We start from the raw sequence: 27,639 nt of genomic DNA on the forward strand, positions 1-27,639 counted from the left end.
TTTACCCTTTCCCTGAGGGTCAAAGACCAACCCTTCCACTGGTCGACCTTCTGAGCGGCGATCTTAAGCCTGTCGTCCCAATTTTGAGTGGGATAATCCCCATGGCCAAAATGAATGCCTAGGACTTTGGCTGAAGACTTGGGCCCTGGGAGGGTGTCCGGGAGATCAAAAACTGGATCACCCCCTCCCAGCCAGAGAATCTCACACTTATCCCGATTGATCATGGACCCGGATGCCTCCGAGTAGCGATCCACTTCAGACATCACGTACTCCGCCTCCGCTCTCGAGGATACGAAAATGGTGACATCGTCAGCGTACGCTACTACCCTCAGAGTGGCTTCCGGCGCCGCCCGATCCATCCCGACTCCCGCCAACGGTCCACGATCGATCCGCCTAAGAAAGGGATCAATCGCGAACACGTATAAAAGCGGGCTCAAAGGACAACCCTGGCGAACGCCAGACCCAACCTCAAAAGAGCAGCCAGACCAACCGTTCACAAGCGGGAAACTCTCTGCCCCTGCATACAAGATCTTTAACCAATCGACAAATCCCCCCGGCAGGTCATACTTCAGAAGGACCGACCAGAGGTACTCATGGTTCACCCGATCAAACGCCTTTGCTTGATCTAAGGACAGCATGTACCCCCTCCAGTAGCCTGCTCTACTCTGCTCCACTGCCTCTCGGACACCGAGTACAGCACTAAAAGTGCTGCGGCCTGGAACCGAGCAATGCTGAGCCACTGAAAGGAGTTGGGGTGCAAATTTTACCAGCCTATTAAAAAGTATCTTGGCCAGAATCTTTCTGTCCGTATTAAGATGTGCTATGGGACGCCAGTTCTCAATACGGCTCGGATCTTTACCCTTTGATAGAAGGATCAGAGCTGACCTCCTCATTGACCGAGGCAGAATGCCCGAGGATAAACACTCATTGAATACCTCAGTCAAGAGGGGACATAAAGAGTCCTTAAAGGTCTTATAAAACTCGGATGTTAAGCCATCCAGGCCTGGCGACTTCTTCAGAGCTAACCCTTCCACAGCCAGGATAACTTCCTCCTTCCTGATCTCTTCTACCAAACCGTCAAAAGAGAGGTGAGCTCCTGACTCAGGGGTGACCCCAGCCAGGAAAGCCGACATCCTGTCCCGATCCAGATCCCTCCTCCCCAAGAGGCACGAGTAAAAGGATCTAACGACTTCCAGGATCCCTGATCTGGACCTGTTCAGAGACCCCGTACTATCGACCAGTCCTGTTAATAACTTACTCCTCACTTACATCTTACAATTTCTGTAGGGGTCGGGCGAGCGTTACCTCCTGAAGTCCCTCTCAAAAACTAAAGATGTGTGCCTATCATACTGGCACCTCTTGAGCAAAGATTTCACCCTGGAGATATCCTCGCGGCTACCACCAGTCGAGACCAGATGCTCGAGTTTCCTCCTCAGACCCTGATACAGGCGGTACCTGTCCAGGGACCTGAGGCTCGAGAGCCGGCGGAAGAACTTTGCAGCCCGATCTTTGAATATCTCCCACCACTCTGACTTAGTATCACAGAGATCCAGTAAAGGTACCTGACTCTGAAGGAAGTCCTCAAAGGATTGTCTCACCTCTGCTTCCTCCAAGACCCCCGAATTCAGCTTCCAATAACCTCTTCCCATTTGGGGGGATTCTGAAATGTTCAGAGAAAACATAATCAAACAGTGATCAGAGAATTCCACCTCCACAACCCTTAAGGGCGAAAAGGTAGCCTCCTCCTTCAAATAAAACCTATCTATTCTAGACCTTACCTGACTACCTCTATAAAAAGTGAAACCCCCGTGGCCTGGGGTATGCCTAATGTGGACATCCTCCAGACGAGCCTCACTAGCTACTCTATTCAGAAAAATACTATCATAAGTCAGCCGGTTTCTGGTGCCTCCCCTGTCTTGGGGCCTTGTGACAGTATTAAAGTCCCCACCAAAAACCACCTGCCGGCTTGTAAAAAGGAAAGGCTTAATCCTCATAAAGAGACATTTCCTGTCCCACCTGGACTGGGGCCCGTAGATATTAATCAGGCGCAGTTCCTGTCCCCTCATGAGGACATCCAAGATCAAACACCTCCCCATTTCTAATTCAATTACTTGCCGGCATTCTACCGGTGCGGTAAAAAGGACCGCCACTCCGCTATACAGCTCAGCCGCAAGAGACCAGTAGGAGGGCCCTGGTCTCCACTCCCTCTTGGCTTTATAAATCGCTGCCAAATCTGGCAGCCTGGTCTCTTGCAAAAACAAAATGGAGAAAGAAGTGGAGGAAAAAGGCGCTCATAGGGTGAGTAGGTTCAGAACAGGCTTCCAATTCAGGAAGAATGGTGTTGCTCACCTGCTGTCGTTGCACCTAATGTTCAGTGCAACTGTACTGGAGGCGAGTAGGAGTGGTTTAAGTTTTGCTGGTTGGTGCTGCCGGTTACATCCGTGTTCACCTTTGGCGGGGGCCAGGCCGCCGTCTGGGTCAGTGTATGAAGTATGTATCCACTGGACTCTTGGGTCGAGTGGAGGGTGGACCATAGGCGCAAAACACAACCAGAGTTTGTTTCAAACCTATACGGTGGATACATAATATATAAAAAAAAGAAAAAAAAAAAAAAGGGCATGATGTGCTATTGGGTGGTAATATAAGGACTGAGGGTGAAGGCATGATGAGGCCTTCACACCTCAACATGCCTTCACTCTCAGTCCTTATATTACCACCAAATAGCACATCATGCCCTTTTTTTTTTTTTTCTTTTTTTTATATATTATGTATCCACCGTATAGGTTCATTGACCCTCAGCTAAAACTTACAAAAGTGACGCTGTAGCAATAATGCAATGCCCATCCTGCGTCTCTTTTTTGACTAATCGTATTGGCATTTTTACCATGAAATTAAATATTTAACTGCTTAAACTTTATATTGCATATCTATATCAAGATTGTTTAACCTTACATGCGCCCTGCAAACAGCTATTTATTTTCAGCCACATAATCAATTGGCGCCTCTCATATATATATATATATATATATATATATATTTACATTTTTATTTCCATATTTTACAATTGATAGTTGTTTATATTTTTATTATTCTATTATATAATTGTTTACTTTTTATTGACATCATGGTATTGACGTATATATGTATCCATTCATTCATTTATATCTACATCTAAATCTAAGCTTGACGGACATATTATTATTACTATTATCCCTTTATATATAATTTGTATGTACATGTTTTTTAGACTTGAAAAAGGGGTCCACAGAACCCTGAAACGCGTTGTCACGATAACAAAAAATAATTTTAAAAAAACCTATTGGTTTGAAACAAACTCTGGTTGTGTTTTGCGCCTATGGTCCACCCTCCACTCGACCCCAGAGTCCAGTGGATACATACTTCATGCAAAAACAAAATGTCAGCTTCAACACGGCTGAGAAAATCGAAGGCTGTGAAATGAGCCGCATCCGACTTAATGCTGGCGACATTAATGGTCGCCAGAGTCAGTAGAGCGGGTACCGCCATATAGAGTAGTTAAATTAGACGGCCTTCTTCCCATCCTTCTCCCCCCTCCCGGGGCTGCCTTCTAGAGCAGCACGACCTCTCTTGAGGGAGATAGTGGTATCCATCTCTGCCACCACCACCTCCCTTTGCGCACCACTCCTGGCTTTCTCAGTCTCAGGGCCCAGTTTTGCCACCCCTCCTGAGGACCTTGCATCCCCACCAGAGGGGGGCGCGGGGCCCCCTGAAGGCCCTCCCTCCTTCACCCCGGCCCCTCACCTTCAACCTCCTCCTCAGCAGAGGAGGCAGAGGTCTCATCCAAGATGAGGTACCGGTTGGAGAGCTCCAGAGGGGGAGCAGGTTACACCTTCCCTGGCAACTTTGGTCGGGCTAGATCTTTTTTTAGTACGCCGTTTCCGTCTAATTTGGGACTCTGCCCCACTACCCTCTGCAGAACTTTCGCAGTGCAAGGACAGAGTCTCTTCGGCCCGATCCAGTCTCTCACTCTCCTCCTCCAGCTCGCTGCCCCCTAGGGTCTCGGATTCAGGAGGGGCAGTCGTTTGGGAAGGAGCGGGCATCACCCCAGGACGGGGTTGCTCCCCCTCCTCCTCCCTCTCCGCCTGACGCCTCTCTCTCCGCCTCTGCCGGGACGGGTTGTTCCGGTTCCTCACTGACCCCTTAACTCCACTGCCTTTGCCAGTACCCGCCTCAGCCGAAGGGACCTCCTGGCCCGCCCCTGCATGAACTCGGGCTGAATTGGCCTCAGAGAGAGGACAGCGACTGAAGGGGTGCCCGAGCTCCCCACACAGGTTGCATCTAATCTCCTCACAAGATGCAGCAAGATGACCTGTCCCCCCACACAACGCGCACTTCTGCACTTGGCAGCTGGCGCTGAAGTGTGTGGGGCTGCCGCACTTGTGACAGAGCTTAGGCTGCCCCCTGTAGAAAACCAAGATCCTGTCTCGGCCGATAAAGGCAGATGATGGAATGTGGGAAACTGTACTGCCCAGACGCCTAAGCTTGATATTAAACGTCCAGGCACCCGACCAAATGCCAAACTCGTCCAGGTTTTTAGCTGGTATTCCCTGGACCTCTGCGTACCTACCCAGCCAGGTCATGATGTCAATACAAGAGAGCGACTCGTTACGGGTCAGCACGGTCACTCTCTTGACCTCACTCTGGCGGGTTATCACTTTTGCAACAAAACCACGCCAGTTCGGCATGTTCTTCACCAGCTCGTATCCGGACCAGAAGAGCTCAAGCCCCTCCGGCCGGACAAAGCTGATGTCAAACTCCTTGGAGCCAAAAGGATGGATCAAGGCAAAAATGTCAGTAGCCTTGAAACCCATCCCAAGCAGGAGCTCCACTACCCTCTTTCTAGTAGGGCAAGCTTCATCGCTACTCCACTTGAGACAGACCACATTCCGTATGGCTCCAGGGCCGGTTGTGGGTGAAGACCAGGCGGTCTCGCCCCCGTTCTGTTCTCGGAAGGTCCGAACGCCATGTCTGTTGAACCAGAATGAACATTTCACCTTCTCTCCCTCTACGGAAAAGGAACTCTCCCCCTTTTTGAGGGCCTCCAGCAGTCGCCGCTGCAAGTCACCGTTACCAGACCCTGAGAGCGAGGAAGCCAAAGAAGTCAGCCCCTCCCCCCCTACAGCCGCAGCCACACTGGCATAACTGCAGAAGGGGCAGCACAACTGGCTCCCCCCCTCCTACAAGTCACGCCGGACCCCTCTGAGGAGGCCACACGGGGGGACCCTGCCACTTTTCAAGCAGCAGGACAACCCCCCGCATTCACCCCCCCATCAGGATCCGGAGTGACCCCTGACCTAACATTCCCTCTGTAACCATTTTTTTGGGTAACCACTTTTTCAGTAGCCACCTCCATCTCCTCTCCCACCCCCAAACACTCAGCTGGGCCAGCTGGGACCATAACATTCTTATTATTATTAATATTCACATTCTTTGCCTCAGTAGCCCTTGTCACCACTTCTTGGCTTCATTGGCATTATTTGCATTGTGGTGGACCATGGCCTCTGCCACTATCACCCCCCTCCCCCCCTCTTCAGAGGAGGACAGAGAGGATGCAGCGGCGTCCACAGCCCTGAGAACCTTGTACCTCTGGTGTTTCATTGCTAGCTTAGCTAGCTTTTTTTCACTTAATTTAGTGTTTGCAGTGCTTTTTATCATGTCCTTAACAGTTCCTATGAGCCAGTGCTCCATGCTTGCTCCAGCCGCGTCACCGATCTTGGCCACGCCCCCGGTCACGCCCCCCGGCGGCGCGATCTCCCCCGACGCACCCCCTACACCCCGCTCCACCCCCTCATCCCCAACCCTCTCCACCCGCCCACACACAGCAGGGGGAGGGGTACCGGGGACCTCAGGAGCAGAGGGGGCAACGGAAGCCACAGCGGGAGCCACAGAACCGGCGGGACCATCCTCCAACTTGCGGGCAGACACAGGGGAGGAGGAGGTAACCCCACCACACCGCCGCAATTCAACTGAGCACTTTTCCAGTGCTATAGCTGATGCGACGGTGGGCGGAGCCACACCGGATGTAGCCACGCCCTCTCCCCTCGTCACTGACTCCTCACTGTTCGGCTTTCAAACCGCCCCTGTTACTGCAAACAAGGACGGTGTCCTGTGCCATCTTTTTAATAGCTATACTTTCCCCACTCCCACGCTCTGGTCTCACTTCAGAAACCAGGCTAGGGGGGGGGAGTGGGGTTAGCCCCCTGGACTGACTTTGCAGTTAGTCCAGAGGGCAGTGGGTGAGAAACATAGACCAATTTCATTTCTTTGTTCTTGTTTCTTTGCCTTTTTCCTTGCAGGCTCGTCCTCCAGGAGCTCATTCCCAAAAACAAAGTTTTCAAGGTGAGCCCGGGGGGATTCTAGGTGACGAATTTTCTCCATTAATTGCCCCCCTACCCCACTGCTCTCACTATCCTCCTCCTCCTCTGAGCTTGTGGGGGGAGACAGACCTGCTCAGGCCGGATCCCTGAGTCCGCAGGCCCTGCAGACTGACCCCCCCAGGCTCACCACAGACCTTTCCTCCTCATTATCTGAGGGGTCCATTGCTTTTTCCTCCTCCAGTTCTCCTTTAAACCTTTTCTCATTTTTAAGTTTTTCCTCAAAAGGACCACTATTCTTGAGGATAGCGGCCCTCCTGTCCTCCAATATGCATATTTCGTCTTTTAGGACTCTAATCTTAGCCGATATTTCTGGCCTCTTCACCTTAGAGGCTTTGTCCGCTTTTCGTCTTTCACACTTTAGCTCGCCTCTGAGCCTCTTTAAGGCTTTTCCAGCCTCCTCGTACTCCTGGAGATAGGCTGCTATACGGGAGCTATATATGGCGACAGGTTCCCTGGGCCTCATGCAGCCCCAGTCGGCCTCCACCGTTCCCGACCCACCTCCAGGAGCACCCTGCGTACCTTTTGGAGATTCCATTCTCCTGGACTTGCCGGCGATCTTCACGGCTTCGCCCCTGGGGGCCACAGGGGACACTTCCACATGACCCCTGCTGGATCTTCTGACCCCCGGAGCAGAAGATGGAGCAGAGGCCGGTAACTCGCCTCCCCTACTTCCCGCCGGCCTACCCCGGGAAGCAGGATCCTGGGCCTTGCCTGAGCGCATAGCCCAGGCCCTTACCAGCTCCATAGGGAGAGGCGGGGCCTGGGCTGGGGAGAAAGGTGGAAAATCTCCCCACAAGCCTGGTCCCTCCCAGGGGATTAAGGTGTTGAAAAATCTCCCTGGGGCCTTAACGAGGTGGAAGTTGGCAGGAGCTGCTGCACACACACCTTCCACCTCAGCTGCAGGAAACAGACACGCCCATGCCTGAATCTCTGCAATGGGACCTCTCTCCTCTGCCTGGAAGCCAGGGCCTAAATATCTGACAATAGACTGTTCCAGTGTTGGGTGACGTGAAGCATGATTCTCTGCTATGACATGAAGACTGATTCTCTGCTGACATGAAGCCAGATTCTCTGTTACGGGACCTCTCTCCTCTGCCTGGGTGCCTGAGCCTAAATATCTGACAATGGACTGTTCCAGTGTTGGGTGACGTGAAGCATGATTCTCTGCTATGATATGAAGACTGATTCTCTGCTGACATGAAGCTTGATTCTCTGTTATGGGACCTCTCTCCTCTGCCTGGATGCCTGGGCCTAAATATCTGACAATGGACTGTTCCAGTGTTGGGTGACGTGAAGTATGATTCTCTGCTATGACATGAAGACTGATTCTCTGCTGACATGAAGCCAGATTCTCTGTTATGGGACCTCTCTCCTCTGCCTGGGTGCCGGGGCCTAAATATATGACAATGGACTGTTACAGTGGTGGGTGACGTGAAGCCAGATTCTCTGCTATGGGACCTCTCTCCAATTGATATTGGTTAATTATTATTTTTTTTATTCATTTCCCTATCCACATTTGTTTGCAGGGGATTTACCTACATGTTGCTTCCTTTTTCAGCCCTTTTGCCTTTTCCTTTTTAGTGCCAAAAAGTTAGGGTTGACTTCAATGGGGTTCAGGTTCGGGACGAAGTTCGGGTCGGGTTCGGATCCCGAACCCGAACATTTTTGGGAAGTTCGGCCGAACTTCTCGAACCCGAACATCCAGGTGTTCGCTCAACTCTATTAACAAGGTTGCCCAAACTTTCGCTTCCCACTGCATATATGGGGATAGACAACTTTCCTTTACTACATTGTGTGCAACATATTAACCGCCATCCCGGCTTTGGAATGAATTGCACCGCTGCTGCCACCACACCAGATGGCTAGATGGCTTCTGCATGTGCTACCGGTTTTGTATTCACACATGACACTTTGAATGCCTTTTTCCCCTGACAGGGTAAATACAGGGGGTCATTTTGTCATAGTGCAACAGGGGAACCTTCAATTGGGCAACCCCCACGACCCTGATATTGTACCCAAATCATAGATCCTAAAGATGACAACATACCCTAATCATGTAGCATACCCTAATCATGTAGCATCCTGAAATTGATATCTCCCTGTAATCATGTACTGACCCCGCCATTGTAGTCGTGTTTTGGTTCCCTGCTATAATCATGCTTTCTCTAAATCATGTCTTAACCAACAGTTTCTTAATCATGTCTTGACCATGTTTTCCTAATCATGTCCCAATCATGCTTGCTTTAAACATGTCCCTATCATGTTTTTCATGATGATGCTCATAATTGTTTTCCTGTATTACACATATATGACTCTTGACACTAGTGCACAGCCGTCCTCTTTAATGATTTTTCAGACACCAGTGCATCATACGATTGCTGGTCCATAGAGGAACTGATTTTTGCGGCTCTGTCTACTGTCAAATCAAGTGTCTAATGGATGTAGGATCTTTACCTGCATGTTTGACATGAACACGTCTCCTTCTATGACATGATTTATTTATTAAAGCAATGGATGAATTATTGATGTCCTTTTGGATGAACTCCCATTTGCCAAGGAGTGAAAAATATGAAATATTTCATGATAATTGATGTGTATATGAATGAATTTCCACTGATATATTTTAAATTGTATTGTTCTGTGTTTATATTTACATTTATAGCTTGACAAAGGGCACCGAACTGGGCCCGAAACGTTGCCATAGGCAATAAATGTTATGAGATTGTACCACTGGTAAAATAAAGATTGAATACAAAGCCATTTGCTGACTCCGGTGTGCTGTCTCCGAAACACTCATTCAAAGCTACTATTTCACTCCGCGGGTGGAAGGAGCCTGTCAGGAGACGTGCACCCACAAAAGCCATTCAATTAAACGTGTGCTGAGGTCTCACAACGGTTAAGACTGATAGAGGGGATTGATATACCGGCTTCCACCAAATATTAATTGAGACCTGCAATACACTGGCTATCACCAAATATTGATTAAAAGGTTTGATTGACCGGCTTCCAGCAAATACTGATTAATGGGTACTATATAAATGTTTCCACAAAATGCTAATAGAGGGGATTGATAGACCAGATTCCACCAAATATTGATTGAGGCCTGAAATACTATAGCTTCCACCAAATATTGATTAAGGGGTTTGATATATAATAGTTTCCAGCAAGTACTCATTAAGGAATTCTTTATACCTGTTTCCACAAAATACTGATAGAGGGGATTAATATACAAGCTCCCACCAAATAATGACTGAGGCCTACGATAGACCAGCTTCCACCAAAAATTTATTAAGGGGTTTGATATACAATCTATCACAAACAACTCATTAAGGGGTTCTATATTCCTGTTCCAACAAAATACTGATAGAGGGGACTGATATACCGGCTTCCACCAAATATTGATTTATGCCTGCGATACACCAGCTTCCACCAAATATTGAATAAGGGTTTTGATATACCAGCTTCCAGCAAATACTCATTAAGGGATTCTATATACCTGATTCCACAAAATACTGATAGAGGTGATGGATCTACCGGCTTCCACCAAATATTGATTAAGGTGTTTGATATACCATCTTCCAGCAAATACTCATTAAAGGATTCTTTATATCTGTTCCAAAAAATATTGATTGAAGCCTGTGATACACCAGCTTCCACCAAATATTGATTGAGGGGTTCAATATAACTGTTTCCCAAAAATACTGATAGAGGGGATTGATATACCGGCTTCCACCAAATATTAATTTATGCCTGCGATACACCAGCTTCAACCAAATATTGATTAAGGGGATTAATATACCAGATTTCACCAAATATTGATTGAGCCCTGCGATACAATAGTTTCCACCAAATATTGATTAAAGGATTTGATATAGCAACTTCCAGCAAATTCTCATTAAGGGGTTCTATATACCTGTTTCCCAAAAATACTGAGAGAGGGGATTGATATGCCGGCTTCCACCGAATATTGATTGAAGCCAGTGATACACCAGCTTCCACGAAATATTCATTAAGGGGTTTTTTATACCTGTTTCCAGCAAATACGCATTATTGGGTTCTATATACCTGTTTCCACAAAATACTGATAGAGGGAATTGATATACCTGCTTCCACCAAATATTTATTGAGGTCTGCGATACACCAGCTTACACAAAATATTGATAAAGGGGTTTAATATACCAGCTTCCAGCAAATACTCATTAAGTGGTTCCATATACCTGTTTCCAACAAAATACTGATAGAGGGGACTGATATACCGGCTTCCACCAAATATTGATTTATGCCTGCGATACACCAGCTTCCACCAAATATTGATTAAGGGGTTTGATACACCAGCTTTCACCAAATATTGATTAAGGGTTTTGATATACCAGTTTCCAGCAAATACTCATTAAGGGGTTCTTTATACCTGTTTCCACAAAACACTAATAGAGGGGATTGATATACCGACTTCCACAAAATATTGATTTAGGCCTGCGATACAGCAGCTTCCACCAAATATTGATTAAGGGGTTTGATATACCAGCTTCCAGCAAATACTCATTTAAGGATAACTGTCACACTTAGACCCTAATTTCAATTTTCATATATGTAGTTACTAATAACATGATATTCCAGATTCAGTTACTATTAGACTGACTTACCCCATATTTAATAAGATTTAGCCCTTAGCAACCAGTCTGCATACAACTGCAATTGCACTATTCAGTTAAGATGGCCGCCACTGCCCTCACCCTGAGGCTAATCCCGCCTGCCCTCACTAGCCAGTAACAATAGCCCCCCAAAAGTGTCAGTAAACACAGCCCTAAAGGGTTAATCTCCTGTAGCACAAAGGGGTCCTCTTACCACATGTTGCTTTCATTCATACACTGAGCCGATGGCAGATCTCACTTCCCTGTTGTGCGCTGCTTAGGCTCTGCATTGTCCAAGTCTGCTGAGTGAGGGAGCGTCTGCCAAGCGCAGGGACAGGGAGAAGTGTACACAGCCCAGGCACTGTTATCAGCTGCTGGGGAGGACCTGGATTTAATAATTTACTTACAGTCCCTGGCTGTCAGTAATCTGACCTTGTATAGTGTCCCACTAGGTAGGGGTGGGCACTACACAAGGGTCAATTGGGCCACGTTGTACTCCTACTCCAAATGGACAGTGACATTATATTTAACCATGCATGTCAATGTATTTTCTATGTGCTTTTACATGTATTGTTTCCCCTGTGACAAGCATAGCAGGCCTATTGGGGGTGTAGTGTAGCATCCTAGAGACTAGAGGGAGATAGGGAGCCCCTTGTATAAATGTTCAGGCCGAGACAGGGAGGAGTTAGTCTGTAGTCAGGAATCTGTGGAGACAGAAGTGTGAGGGCACTAGCCAGAGATATGCTGAGGGCCTCCTCCTGACATGCAGCTAGATAAGTCCAGGCTTCTAGTTGCCACCAGGAGGCTATTGAAGAATCATAGCCTGCCTGAAGTATCCTGAGTCCAGTTAGCTCAGAAGAATCATCCCCAGTAGAAGGGATGTGCCTCCTGGGAGAAACCTGCAGAACCCTCAAGCCAAGCAGAGCCAGTGTATCCAGCTACACGCAAGTAAGCTGATGGGCAGAAGGATTAGAAATAGAAAGCAAGGATAAATACGGGAGGAAGATTATTTGCCAAGGATAAAAGCCAGCATTTGGGTGTCCGGGCCTTGGGATAAAAGACAGACAGGAGTTCTAGGAACAATGTACACTATTTCTGAGGAGAAGGTACAGCCTGGTCTGTGTGTGTATTATTGTTGCCCTCCGAGTATCTTGCAAAGATTATACCTGCCAGTATTGAAATTAGCCTGCTTGTGAAGCACTTGATGCAAGGGACTGTATTACTGAGTGAGCTCAGCATGCATGTTGGTACTTGCATCCCTGGATCCGATGAAAGCTGTAATGGCACCGGACGGGGTTAAAAGCAGATTGTGCTTGGCGTGCATGCTGTACCTGCGCTCCCTGGACTTTGTGTGGCTGTTATGGTAGGTAGGAACTATGTTAGGGACCACTCATGGAGGCGACCTTGATGTGGTGAGTGGCTTATTACGCTTTGGCCAAAATGTACACCAATGCCTCATTCAACATCCAGCATAGAGGCAGGGCAGAGTGCTGGTTGCAGAGTGAAATATTGATTGAAGCCTGCGATACACCAGCTTCCACAAAATATTGATTAAGGCCTACGATATACCAGATTCCACCAAATATTGATTAAGGGGTTCTATATACCTGTTTCCCAAAAATACTGAGAGAGCGGATTGATACACCAGATTCCACCAGATATTGATTAAGGGGTTCTATATACCTGTTTCCCAAAAATACTGAGAGAGCGGATTGATACACCAGCTTCCAACAAATAATGATTAAGGTGTTTGATATACCTGCTTCAAGCAAATACTCATTAAGGAGATCTATATACCTGTTTTCACAAAATACTGATAGAGGAGCTTAATATACCGACTTCCACAAAATATTGATTGAGGCATGCGATACACTGGCTTTCACCAAATATTGATTAAGGGGTTTGATATACCTGTTTCCAGCAAATACTCATTAAGGAGTTCTATAAACCTGTTTTCACAAAATACTTATAGAGAAGATTGATATACTGGTTTCCACCAGATATTGATTCAGGCCTGCGATAAATTGGCTTTCACCAAATATTGATTAAGGGGTTTGATATACCTGTTTCCAGCAAATACGCATTATTGGGTTCTATATACCTGTTTCCACAAAATTCTGATAGAGGGAATTGATATACCGGCTTCCACCAAATATTTAGTGAGGTCTGCGATACACCAGCTTGCACAAAATGTTGATTAAGCGGTTTGATACACCAGCTTCCAGCAAATACTCATTAAGGGGTTCTATATACCTGTTTTCACAAAATACTGATAGAGGGGATTGATATACCGGCGTCCACCAAATATAGATTGAGGCGTGTGATACACTGTCTTCCACCAAATATTGATTAAGGGGTTTGATATACCAGCTTCCAGCAAATACTCATTAAGGGGTTCTATATTTCTGTTTCCACAAAATACTGATAGAAGAGATTGATATACCGGTTTCCACAAAATATAGATTGAGGCATGTGATACACTGGCTTTCACCAAATATTGATTAAGGGGTTTAATTTTACGGCTTCCAGCAAATACTCATTAAGGGGTTCTATATTTCTGTTTCCACAAAATACTGATAGAGGGGATTGATATACCAGCTACCACCAAATATAGATTGAGGCGTGTGATACACTGGCTTTCACCAACTATTGATTAAGGGATTTGATTTTACGGCTTCCAGCAAATACTCATTAAGGGGTTCTATATTCCTGTTTCCACAAAACACTGATAGAGGGAATTAATATACCGGCTTTTACCAAACATTGATTGAAGCCAGCCATACACCAGCTTTCATCAAATATTGATTAAGGGGTTTGATATACTGGCTTCCAGCAAATACTCATTAAGTGGTTCTATATACCTGTTTCAACAAAATACTGATAGAGGGGATTTATATACTGGATTCCACCAAATATAGATTGAGGTGTGTAATACACTGGCTTTCACCAAATATAGATTGAGGTGTGTAATACACTGGCTTTGACCGAATATTGATTGAGGGGTTTGATTTCCCGGCTTCCAGCAAATACTCATTAAAGAGCTTAATATGTCTGTTTCCACGAATTTCTGATAGAGGGGATTAATATACCAGCTTCTGCCAAATATTGATTAAGGACAGCGATACACCGGCTTCCACTAAATATTGATTAAGGGGTTTAATATACTAGCTTCCAACAAATACTCTTTAAGGGGTTGTATATACCTGTTTCCACAAAATATTGATAGAGGGGATTGATATACCAGCCTCCACCAGATAATGATTGAGGCCTACAATACACTAGTTTGAACTAAATATTGATTAAGGTGTTTGATTTACCATCTTCCAGCAAATTCTCATTAAGGGGTTCTTATATGCCTGTTTCCACAAAAAACTGATAGAGTAGATTGATAAACCGGTTTCCGCCAAATATTAATTGAGACCTGCCATGCACCAGCTTCCACCAAATATTGATTAAGGGGTTTGATATACCATCTTCCAGCAAATACTCATTAAGAGGTGCTACATACCTTTTCCCACAAAATACTGATAGAAGGGATAGATATACTGGCTTCCAACAAATATTGAATGAGGCCTGTGATACACCAGCTTCCACCAAATATTGATTGAGGGGTTTGATATGCCAGTTTCCAGCAAATACCCATTAAGGGGTTCTTTATACCTGTTTCCACAAAATACTGATAGAGGGGATATTGTTAGAGGGGATTGATATACAAGCTTCCACCAAATAATGAAACAGAGAATGTCGCACAAAAATGAGGTGGAGAACCACACAGGGGTGCACCCACTTAACAGACAACACCCAGTCTGAAAGTGATAAATAATGAATTAATAATGAAAGTGGGGCACACTCTAAAAGTATAGGGATCTTTATTAACACTGTTGGTAATAAAAGCACTCAAATAGCAGCAGATATTAAAATGACAGCAGATATTGAAAATAAAATTACGAAAAAAGGTTTAAAATATAATAATGTAAATGTTGACAGTAAGATTAAACCTTAAATTGTAAATAATCATAAAACAAAATGGATAAAATATAAGTAAAATCTATTAAATAAGACACTATGGTCAATTTCATGGATCCCAATAAAAACTTTGTGTACGGATGATCAATCACTAAGTGTGAACTCACTTGTTGCTTGGTACAAAGTCCCGTAAGGTTAGTATGTTATTATATAACTTTGCAGAAAGTCCTTGCTTGCCAATGCTGACAGTAATCAGGAGCGTATGCAGCCTGTAAGTTTAGCGTTATACGGTGTTCCGGCTGTTCATGCGCACAGCGGCGTCCCGCTGTATTTGATTTAACAATGCGATCGCTTGGCGAAAATCTGGAGAGGCTTACCCGAGGGTCTCTTAGAGCTGGATATTGTACTCGCGACTCGGCGTACCTGTCTTGATTCCGGTCTCACGAGCTGGTGTCCAGAGTTAAGTTTTTAAGCGCCAGTGGAATTTGTTTGTTGCACGCGGTGTCGATGTCTTTCATCACCAGCGTGACAGCAGTTACTCACTTCGGCAGCTCACTGGTAAAATGACAATTATCCAGACTTCCTCGGTTTTGCAGGGTCTCTCTACTCCATAGGGGGGCTGATACCAGACGCGTTTCGGGGATTTACGAAAATGACCCCTTCCTCAGTGGTTAGTTACCCCCTACTTGTGTTCCATTTTTATAGTGGATAGAGTCTATCAAAAAAGCTGGTTCAAAGTCCCGGATTTTTTTCGGGATTGGGATCCATGTATACCACTTAGCTTCATACATATGTCAAAGGTGGTATTTTCAACTATTCCATCGGTATCTTATATAAGCAAATAACACACATTATCTAAAAATATATATATATATATATATTATCTAAAAATATAAGTTCCAAACATATGGATATAAAATCAATAAGTATATAAATATCAAAAGGGGAAAGAGAGTGGAATCTTTATATCCGGCTTCAATGAGGAAGTGTCTCATTGCAACCATAGTATGTGGGTGGATGGCAGATTTTTCCTAATGCAGACCTGCTTACACTGTTTAACAATCTCTTTCAATGGATGTCATAAAACAAAGGGATCATACCAATTTTATACACACATCACAAAAAGCGCATATAAACCGCATAAAAACGCACTGGTGTAGTTTCAGTATGTCCCCAGAGAGTTTTAATTTGCTCCCCTCCTCGAAGGTCTTTAATTTATTTTATTTAAATAAATAAATAAATAAATAAATAATTGCGGTTCCAGTGCGTTTTCATTGACAGTTTGATATTGCAGAGTTATCCTTGATTTTTTTCAAAGATAATTTTGTTTTCAGAAAGCTCTGCAATATTCAATGCGTTATAATCAAGTAGTCTAACTGTCAAGTTATTGTTAACTTCAATCTCATGGAGAAAACGCCATATTAATTTCACAATGCCATGCGGTATGGGTGCGGTTCCAATATCTTCTTTTATATAGTTGTTCTAACGAATACTGTGTTTATGTATCATATTTACGTAGTCAATGGATGGGGACCAAGTGTAGAGGAGAAACTATGCGACTTTAAAATATCGCACAGTTAATCATCGACAGGTGGTACCCATCCTATAGAAAACCAAATAGTTCGAAATCCGCATTCAGACCGGACGGCTGCAGTGTGTTTAATTCAAAAATTCTTTTTGTCTCTAAACGTGACATCTTCTCAACATGGTTGCCACCTCTCCAATCTTTTTGTACTTTCTCAATTGCTGAATATTTTAAACATGAGGGGTCTTGATTATGTTTTATTTTAAAATGATATGACAGTGAGTGATTTTCAAAGCCCTTTTTTATATTACCAATGTGTTCAGCAATTCGTTTTTTTAGGGTTCTTTTGGTTCTTCCCACATACTGAAGTTTACAGGGACACTCTATTACATAAATCACATCTTCTGTGCTACAGGTAAGAAATTCATTGATTTTATGGCAGTGTTTATTTGTGGTTGATTTGATTTCTGTTGTTTTTTTAGGGAACGAGGTCAGTTTACAATTGCCGCATCTGCCACAGCGGAAAAACCCTTTAATATTTGCCCAAGATTGGATGGTCGGAATACACGTTTTCTTTACTGAAATAGTAGGTGCTACTTTTATACTTAAATTAGGGGCTTTAGTGAACACAATTTTAGGTTTAACTGGTATCAATGCATTCAATATTTTGTCCTTTTTTAGTAAGTGCCAATGTTTATTGACAATGGACTGTATTTTCCTAAAGTCTCCATTGAAGGGCAAAATCAAGCGCAAATTTGCATCCATTTGATCAACTTCACTATCTCGTTTAGTTTTTTTGTCAATAAAAAATTCTTCCCTTTTCATTTCTTTAACCTTATTAAAGGCCACATCTAAGATCTCCATAGGGTACTTTTTTTCTAAAAATTGGTTTGGGAAAGTACTGGTCCCATAGGACAGAGGGATAAAACTTAACATTTATTTTAGATCAAACTAAGATTAAAGACAAGAGAGGAGAAGCCTCTAGACAAAACAAATAACAAAACAGCCCAGGAGGCAGACAATAATACAACAAGCAGTGTGATCAAAGATTTGAAAAAGAAGCAGGAACGCTCTCACCCGTTTTGTTGTTCAGGATGTCTCGTGGAGAGGACTGGGGGTGACGAACGGTCCTTGAAAGCTTCTCAATCACACACAAATAATAGATCGGCCCCTTTTAGGATGGTTGGGGGCAAGGTGGTTAGCCCTAGGCAACCCTAAGAGGGGGGGCAGGGGCTATTATGCCCTACCTATCTATACGGGGACTTACCCCGCAAGGAGCGTCCCCGTCCGGATGCCTGTCCCTGTGGGGACAGAAACCCTAGTAGTCCCTAATAGATGCTCCCTACGTGTCACGTTTCAGTTCGTTCACAGAATATCATCAGGGGAGATGAATGGTACACACAGGGCTATGGATTGGGCCTGTGTGACCAAAGAGACCAAGAAGGTGTTTTTCTAAAAAATGGGTCGAATGCCTAAAGGAGTGTGAGGCCAGTCAGGCTAAGACACACAAGGCATGACCATAATGGACGTGTTATCTAGAATAGATGCACCAATGGGTGCCAACTATGTAATAACAGTGGGCCTCAGGGACGATCAATCCAGGGGCGGGCTGTCGGCAGAGTACACTTACCGCTCTGTGTCTTAAATACAGTCCGATGCCGCCGGGTTATCTTGCCGCTTCCTGCTTCCGGTCACGCGACTTGGTGAGTAAGGTGTCACGTGCTCGGTGGAACGCAGGAAGTGAGCGTGCGTTCCAGCACGACGCGGCCCGTGAAGCGCGTCGCCAGGAGATGACGACACACGACATGTGAAGAATCACATGACCAGAAACTGGTCACGGGGCGCGCCGGGCCGAAAAGAACGCCCACCAACGCCGCCCCAAGCAGGGAGCAACCAGTGTATTGGCAAGTGGCGGGACGGAGTATGGGCAACCTAATTGGGCACAACAGTCATTGTAACAATTAGATGCCGAGTGGATCCAGGGTTCTGGGGATCCATAGTAACGCTTCATATATATGAAATAAATACTAGACTATTAGAGGCAAATTAAATTACAGCAAGGCCATAGAGACAGTATGACCGGCCCAAAGAAAAGAGAGAGAAATGAAAGGATGTTGGGAAATCAAATGAAACAGCTAAAATTGAGCTGTTCATTTAATCCCATTGGGGCCATTGTCTTTAGATAGTAAATCCAGCGCAATTCGCGCTGCAGTATGGCGCGGTCCCAGTCTCCTCCACGTTTGGGGGGTGGGACATGATCAATGCCCATCACAGTGATGCGGGCTTTCCCATTGTGTTGTTGGTGAACATGATTGGCGACCGGAGTGTCTTTAGCTTTGGTGATGTCGCCAAGATGTTCACCGACACGTCTGCGTAGTTCCCGGATAGTTTTTCCTACATATCCCTTGCCGCATTCACATGACAGCAAATAAATGACACCACGACTCCTGCAGTTGATGAAATGGTGTATAAGGTACGTTTTCCCTGTCACCGTGCTCATAAAGTCTTTGCCGGTTTTTAAATACGGACAGGCGATACATCCACTGCATCTAAAACATCCCTTAATGCCAGATTTGAGCCAAGCTGAGCCTGATAAAGAAGGTGGGGGGGTGAATTCGCTCGACACTAATGTATCGCGGAGGCTCCGTCCTCGGCGGTAAGTAACATGAGGATAATCTCCCACCACTTCCTTTAAATCGGGGTCAAGTTGTAGAATGCCCCAGTTTTTTTGGAGAATGTGTCTGACTTCACCGGCAGCCCTATCAAAAGTCATGATCGGTCGGATGATGTTAGAGGGTGGCGTAGTGCAGGGTTTAGGAACAAGGAGGGATGTTCTATCTGCGTGTAATGCACACTCAAAGGCTCTCCTTAGAACCTTGTCAGGATAACCACGTTGGAGAAACCTGGTGCGTAAATCGGCAGCCTGTCTGACAAATTCTCTTTTTGAGGAGCAATTGCGCCTAATTCTGAGATATTGCCCCTTGGGAATACCTCGCTTAAGTGGGAGGGGGTGACTACTCTCCCACCTAAGCAGGGCATTGGTGGACGTCGGTTTACGGTAGATCGACGTCTCCAGAGCGCCATCAGGTGTGTGGGAGATGAGGACATCAAGAAATGGCAACGTGGTGCCCCCAACCTCACAAGTGAAGTGCATACCGATCTGGTTGTTATTAAACATCTTCACCAGCGAACGGAACGAGGCGCCGTTCCCATTCCAAATGATGAAGATGTCATCAATGTACCGCGCCCACATGCCAATCCGGTCCAGGAGACTAGAACATTCATCCCTAAAGACCAGAGTCTCCTCCCACCAGCCCAGGAACAAGTTAGCGTACGACGGGGCACAGGAACACCCCATCGCGGTGCCCCTGAGCTGGTGGTAGAGTCTCCCGTTGAATGAAAAGACATTGGTGGTCAGAATAAATTCAAGAAGGGAGAGGACAAATTGGCTGTGGGCGCGGTACTGACAACCACGGGTGCTGAGAAAATGCTCAACTGCCTTCATTCCCAGGTTGTGCGGAATGTTGGAGTAGAGGGCCTCCACGTCGATGCTAGTCAGTAGGCCAGCATTATCGACGTGAATGCCCTCCAGTTGTTTGAGCAGGTGTGTGGTGTCTCGGGTATAGGATGGTAACGAGGTCACAAAGGGTGCCAATACACGATCCACATAGATCCCTGCGTTTTGTGATAGGTTTCCTACTCCGGATACTATGGGGCGCCCTTTCAGGGGACGTATCCCCTTGTGCAGTTTAGGCAAACAATAGAATGTTGCCAGACGTGGATGAGTGGGCAACATGAATTTATACTCATCCTCGGAAATGATGGATACAGTTCTGGCTTCGTCAAGAATACTTTTAAGTTCGAGTCTGTATCTATTTAATGGATTAGCAGAGAGGACCTCGTACGTGGATGAATCCCTCAGCAGGGCCTCACACATATCCGTGTATTGACCGTGGTCCATGACCACCGTATTACCTCCTTTATCGGACGGCTTGATTACTATAGAGCGGTCAGTCTCCAGGCTAGCTACAGCGGTGGCATGGGCTCGGTCAATATTGGAATGGAAGGTGGGACGTAAGTTCTCAATCTCTTGTGAGACCGTGCTGAAGAAGACATCCACGCACGACAATTCACCCAGGTTGGGAGGCATCCTATTGCTTTTTAGTTTAAGGTTAGTGAAAGGTCCCTGGCCCTCTAACTTGTCGAATTCTCCGTCCAGTCCATACAGCAGGCGAACGTCCGCTAAAATATCCAGGGGTATGCCTAACTCACGGCACTGTTTTTTATCCTGGAGCTTATAGAATTTGTGCCAGCGGAGCTTCCTGACGAATAGATTAAGATCTTTAAACGTTTCAAACAAGTTAAAGGAGGGGGTTGGCACAAAAGAGAGGCCTAATTGTAGTACCTCTATCTCAGTGGGACTGAGATTACGGGATGAGAGGTTAACTACCTGGGGACCTCTAGGTTCTGAGTTTGTTGCAGGCGGTTCCGTAGTGGGTATATCTGCTGAGGGGTTGGTGGACCTTGGTATTGACCTGTCCCTCCTAAAAAACGAGAGTTGGGGGTACCTTGATATTGTCCCCGTCCTCGTGAATTTCCCCTCTGGCGCCCACGTCGGTTACCACCCCGTGAAGAGGGTCTTGGACCCTTGACTGAATTGTCAGAATCTGAACAGTCGGTGTCTGTGGATGACTGTTCAGTCAAGGCTCCAGTAGGTTCCCTCCTATTGGCAATAGAGGAGTAGACTCTATTATCTTTAAAATCGGCCAAGTCCCTCACAAACTGCCGATGTTTGCGTTCCTTCAGGTGATACTGATATTTTTCAAGAAGGCTCTGAAGTTGTTTTTCTTTATTCGCAAACTCGGTTTCTTGTGAGAATGACTGGGCCGATTCGATACTCGCATTTAGTTTTTTATTTAGAGTCTCGAGGTTGTTTTTCTCCTCTGTGAGCAAAAGACGCATGAGTCTCAAGGAGCTTTCTGTAGCTTCTTTTTCCCATTTACTGAGGAAACCTGGGTTGCGGAATCTCGTTCCTGGTAGGAGTGCAATCCTAAGACCTCGAGGCACAATATTGTGCTTCAGGTAACTTTCTAGGCTTTGCACCTCCCACCAGGAGAGAATTTGGTCCTTATATGTATCGGTGAGTTCTTTGAAGGCTGCATTAAATGACGGAGTATATTTTTTTTGGGAAAATTTTTTTTCTGAAAAAATCTCTCTAGCTTCAGTGAGCCAGTTTTCTGCACTAAACCCAGTAGCAAGAAAACCTGCCATGCCTAGTGTACGGGGTGGAAAATTAATTGACTGGAGGGCCAGATGTGTCGAGCAGGCCTACTAAATCCCAAAAAAATGTAGAAAGTACTGGTCCCATAGGACAGAGGGATAAAACTTAACATTTATTTTAGATCAAACTAAGATTAAAGACAAGAGAGGAGAAGCCTCTAGACAAAACAAATAACAAAACAGCCCAGGAGGCAGACAATAATACAACAAGCAGTGTGATCAAAGATTTGAAAAAGAAGCAGGAACGCTCTCACCCGTTTTGTTGTTCAGGATGTCTCGTGGAGAGGACTGGGGGTGACGAACGGTCCTTGAAAGCTTCTCAATCACACACAAATAATAGATCGGCCCCTTTTAGGATGGTTGGGGGCAAGGTGGTTAGCCCTAGGCAACCCTAAGAGGGGGGGCAGGGGCTATTATGCCCTACCTATCTATACGGGGACTTACCCCGCAAGGAGCGTCCCCGTCCGGATGCCTGTCCCTGTGGGGACAGAAACCCTAGTAGTCCCTAATAGATGCTCCCTACGTGTCACGTTTCAGTTCGTTCACAGAATATCATCAGGGGAGATGAATGGTACACACAGGGCTATGGATTGGGCCTGTGTGACCAAAGAGACCAAGAAGGTGTTTTTCTAAAAAATGGGTCGAATGCCTAAAGGAGTGTGAGGCCAGTCAGGCTAAGACACACAAGGCATGACCATAATGGACGTGTTATCTAGAATAGATGCACCAATGGGTGCCAACTATGTAATAACAGTGGGCCTCAGGGACGATCAATCCAGGGGCGGGCTGTCGGCAGAGTACACTTACCGCTCTGTGTCTTAAATACAGTCCGATGCCGCCGGGTTATCTTGCCGCTTCCTGCTTCCGGTCACGCGACTTGGTGAGTAAGGTGTCACGTGCTCGGTGGAACGCAGGAAGTGAGCGTGCGTTCCAGCACGACGCGGCCCGTGAAGCGCGTCGCCAGGAGATGACGACACACGACATGTGAAGAATCACATGACCAGAAACTGGTCACGGGGCGCGCCGGGCCGAAAAGAACGCCCACCAACGCCGCCCCAAGCAGGGAGCAACCAGTGTATTGGCAAGTGGCGGGACGGAGTATGGGCAACCTAATTGGGCACAACAGTCATTGTAACAATTAGATGCCGAGTGGATCCAGGGTTCTGGGGATCCATAGTAACGCTTCATATATATGAAATAAATACTAGACTATTAGAGGCAAATTAAATTACAGCAAGGCCATAGAGACAGTATGACCGGCCCAAAGAAAAGAGAGAGAAATGAAAGGATGTTGGGAAATCAAATGAAACAGCTAAAATTGAGCTGTTCATTTAATCCCATTGGGGCCATTGTCTTTAGATAGTAAATCCAGCGCAATTCGCGCTGCAGTATGGCGCGGTCCCAGTCTCCTCCACGTTTGGGGGGTGGGACATGATCAATGCCCATCACAGTGATGCGGGCTTTCCCATTGTGTTGTTGGTGAACATGATTGGCGACCGGAGTGTCTTTAGCTTTGGTGATGTCGCCAAGATGTTCACCGACACGTCTGCGTAGTTCCCGGATAGTTTTTCCTACATATCCCTTGCCGCATTCACATGACAGCAAATAAATGACACCACGACTCCTGCAGTTGATGAAATGGTGTATAAGGTACGTTTTCCCTGTCACCGTGCTCATAAAGTCTTTGCCGGTTTTTAAATACGGACAGGCGATACATCCACTGCATCTAAAACATCCCTTAATGCCAGATTTGAGCCAAGCTGAGCCTGATAAAGAAGGTGGGGGGGTGAATTCGCTCGACACTAATGTATCGCGGAGGCTCCGTCCTCGGCGGTAAGTAACATGAGGATAATCTCCCACCACTTCCTTTAAATCGGGGTCAAGTTGTAGAATGCCCCAGTTTTTTTGGAGAATGTGTCTGACTTCACCGGCAGCCCTATCAAAAGTCATGATCGGTCGGATGATGTTAGAGGGTGGCGTAGTGCAGGGTTTAGGAACAAGGAGGGATGTTCTATCTGCGTGTAATGCACACTCAAAGGCTCTCCTTAGAACCTTGTCAGGATAACCACGTTGGAGAAACCTGGTGCGTAAATCGGCAGCCTGTCTGACAAATTCTCTTTTTGAGGAGCAATTGCGCCTAATTCTGAGATATTGCCCCTTGGGAATACCTCGCTTAAGTGGGAGGGGGTGACTACTCTCCCACCTAAGCAGGGCATTGGTGGACGTCGGTTTACGGTAGATCGACGTCTCCAGAGCGCCATCAGGTGTGTGGGAGATGAGGACATCAAGAAATGGCAACGTGGTGCCCCCAACCTCACAAGTGAAGTGCATACCGATCTGGTTGTTATTAAACATCTTCACCAGCGAACGGAACGAGGCGCCGTTCCCATTCCAAATGATGAAGATGTCATCAATGTACCGCGCCCACATGCCAATCCTGGTCCAGGAGACTAGAACATTCATCCCTAAAGACCAGAGTCTCCTCCCACCAGCCCAGGAACAAGTTAGCGTACGACGGGGCACAGGAACACCCCATCGCGGTGCCCCTGAGCTGGTGGTAGAGTCTCCCGTTGAATGAAAAGACATTGGTGGTCAGAATAAATTCAAGAAGGGAGAGGACAAATTGGCTGTGGGCGCGGTACTGACAACCACGGGTGCTGAGAAAATGCTCAACTGCCTTCATTCCCAGGTTGTGCGGAATGTTGGAGTAGAGGGCCTCCACGTCGATGCTAGTCAGTAGGCCAGCATTATCGACGTGAATGCCCTCCAGTTGTTTGAGCAGGTGTGTGGTGTCTCGGGTATAGGATGGTAACGAGGTCACAAAGGGTGCCAATACACGATCCACATAGATCCCTGCGTTTTGTGATAGGTTTCCTACTCCGGATACTATGGGGCGCCCTTTCAGGGGACGTATCCCCTTGTGCAGTTTAGGCAAACAATAGAATGTTGCCAGACGTGGATGAGTGGGCAACATGAATTTATACTCATCCTCGGAAATGATGGATACAGTTCTGGCTTCGTCAAGAATACTTTTAAGTTCGAGTCTGTATCTATTTAATGGATTAGCAGAGAGGACCTCGTACGTGGATGAATCCCTCAGCAGGGCCTCACACATATCCGTGTATTGACCGTGGTCCATGACCACCGTATTACCTCCTTTATCGGACGGCTTGATTACTATAGAGCGGTCAGTCTCCAGGCTAGCTACAGCGGTGGCATGGGCTCGGTCAATATTGGAATGGAAGGTGGGACGTAAGTTCTCAATCTCTTGTGAGACCGTGCTGAAGAAGACATCCACGCACGACAATTCACCCAGGTTGGGAGGCATCCTATTGCTTTTTAGTTTAAGGTTAGTGAAAGGTCCCTGGCCCTCTAACTTGTCGAATTCTCCGTCCAGTCCATACAGCAGGCGAACGTCCGCTAAAATATCCAGGGGTATGCCTAACTCACGGCACTGTTTTTTATCCTGGAGCTTATAGAATTTGTGCCAGCGGAGCTTCCTGACGAATAGATTAAGATCTTTAAACGTTTCAAACAAGTTAAAGGAGGGGGTTGGCACAAAAGAGAGGCCTAATTGTAGTACCTCTATCTCAGTGGGACTGAGATTACGGGATGAGAGGTTAACTACCTGGGGACCTCTAGGTTCTGAGTTTGTTGCAGGCGGTTCCGTAGTGGGTATATCTGCTGAGGGGTTGGTGGACCTTGGTATTGACCTGTCCCTCCTAAAAAACGAGAGTTGGGGGTACCTTGATATTGTCCCCGTCCTCGTGAATTTCCCCTCTGGCGCCCACGTCGGTTACCACCCCGTGAAGAGGGTCTTGGACCCTTGACTGAATTGTCAGAATCTGAACAGTCGGTGTCTGTGGATGACTGTTCAGTCAAGGCTCCAGTAGGTTCCCTCCTATTGGCAATAGAGGAGTAGACTCTATTATCTTTAAAATCGGCCAAGTCCCTCACAAACTGCCGATGTTTGCGTTCCTTCAGGTGATACTGATATTTTTCAAGAAGGCTCTGAAGTTGTTTTTCTTTATTCGCAAACTCGGTTTCTTGTGAGAATGACTGGGCCGATTCGATACTCGCATTTAGTTTTTTATTTAGAGTCTCGAGGTTGTTTTTCTCCTCTGTGAGCAAAAGACGCATGAGTCTCAAGGAGCTTTCTGTAGCTTCTTTTTCCCATTTACTGAGGAAACCTGGGTTGCGGAATCTCGTTCCTGGTAGGAGTGCAATCCTAAGACCTCGAGGCACAATATTGTGCTTCAGGTAACTTTCTAGGCTTTGCACCTCCCACCAGGAGAGAATTTGGTCCTTATATGTATCGGTGAGTTCTTTGAAGGCTGCATTAAATGACGGAGTATATTTTTTTTGGGAAAATTTTTTTTCTGAAAAAATCTCTCTAGCTTCAGTGAGCCAGTTTTCTGCACTAAACCCAGTAGCAAGAAAACCTGCCATGCCTAGTGTACGGGGTGGAAAATTAATTGACTGGAGGGCCAGATGTGTCGAGCAGGCCTACTAAATCCCAAAAAAATGTAGAAAGTACTGGTCCCATAGGACAGAGGGATAAAACTTAACATTTATTTTAGATCAAACTAAGATTAAAGACAAGAGAGGAGAAGCCTCTAGACAAAACAAATAACAAAACAGCCCAGGAGGCAGACAATAATACAACAAGCAGTGTGATCAAAGATTTGAAAAAGAAGCAGGAACGCTCTCACCCGTTTTGTTGTTCAGGATGTCTCGTGGAGAGGACTGGGGGTGACGAACGGTCCTTGAAAGCTTCTCAATCACACACAAATAATAGATCGGCCCCTTTTAGGATGGTTGGGGGCAAGGTGGTTAGCCCTAGGCAACCCTAAGAGGGGGGGCAGGGGCTATTATGCCCTACCTATCTATACGGGGACTTACCCCGCAAGGAGCGTCCCCGTCCGGACTCTGGTCTTTAGGGATGAATGTTCTAGTCTCCTGGACCGGATTGGCATGTGGGCGCGGTACATTGATGACATCTTCATCATTTGGAATGGGAACGGCGCCTCGTTCCGTTCGCTGGTGAAGATGTTTAATAACAACCAGATCGGTATGCACTTCACTTGTGAGGTTGGGGGCACCACGTTGCCATTTCTTGATGTCCTCATCTCCCACACACCTGATGGCGCTCTGGAGACGTCGATCTACCGTAAACCGACGTCCACCAATGCCCTGCTTAGGTGGGAGAGTAGTCACCCCCTCCCACTTAAGCGAGGTATTCCCAAGGGGCAATATCTCAGAATTAGGCGCAATTGCTCCTCAAAAAGAGAATTTGTCAGACAGGCTGCCGATTTACGCACCAGGTTTCTCCAACGTGGTTATCCTGACAAGGTTCTAAGGAGAGCCTTTGAGTGTGCATTACACGCAGATAGAACATCCCTCCTTGTTCCTAAACCCTGCACTACGCCACCCTCTAACATCATCCGACCGATCATGACTTTTGATAGGGCTGCCGGTGAAGTCAGACACATTCTCCAAAAAAACTGGGGCATTCTACAACTTGACCCCGATTTAAAGGAAGTGGTGGGAGATTATCCTCATGTTACTTACCGCCGAGGACGGAGCCTCCGCGATACATTAGTGTCGAGCGAATTCACCCCCCCACCTTCTTTATCAGGCTCAGCTTGGCTCAAATCTGGCATTAAGGGATGTTTTAGATGCAGTGGATGTATCGCCTGTCCGTATTTAAAAACCGGCAAAGACTTTATGAGCACGGTGACAGGGAAAACGTACCTTATACACCATTTCATCAACTGCAGGAGTCGTGGTGTCATTTATTTGCTGTCATGTGAATGCGGCA

The sequence above is a fragment of the Bufo gargarizans genome, chromosome 9 (assembly GCF_014858855.1).
Source record: "Bufo gargarizans isolate SCDJY-AF-19 chromosome 9, ASM1485885v1, whole genome shotgun sequence".
NCBI lineage: Eukaryota > Metazoa > Chordata > Amphibia > Anura > Bufonidae > Bufo > Bufo gargarizans.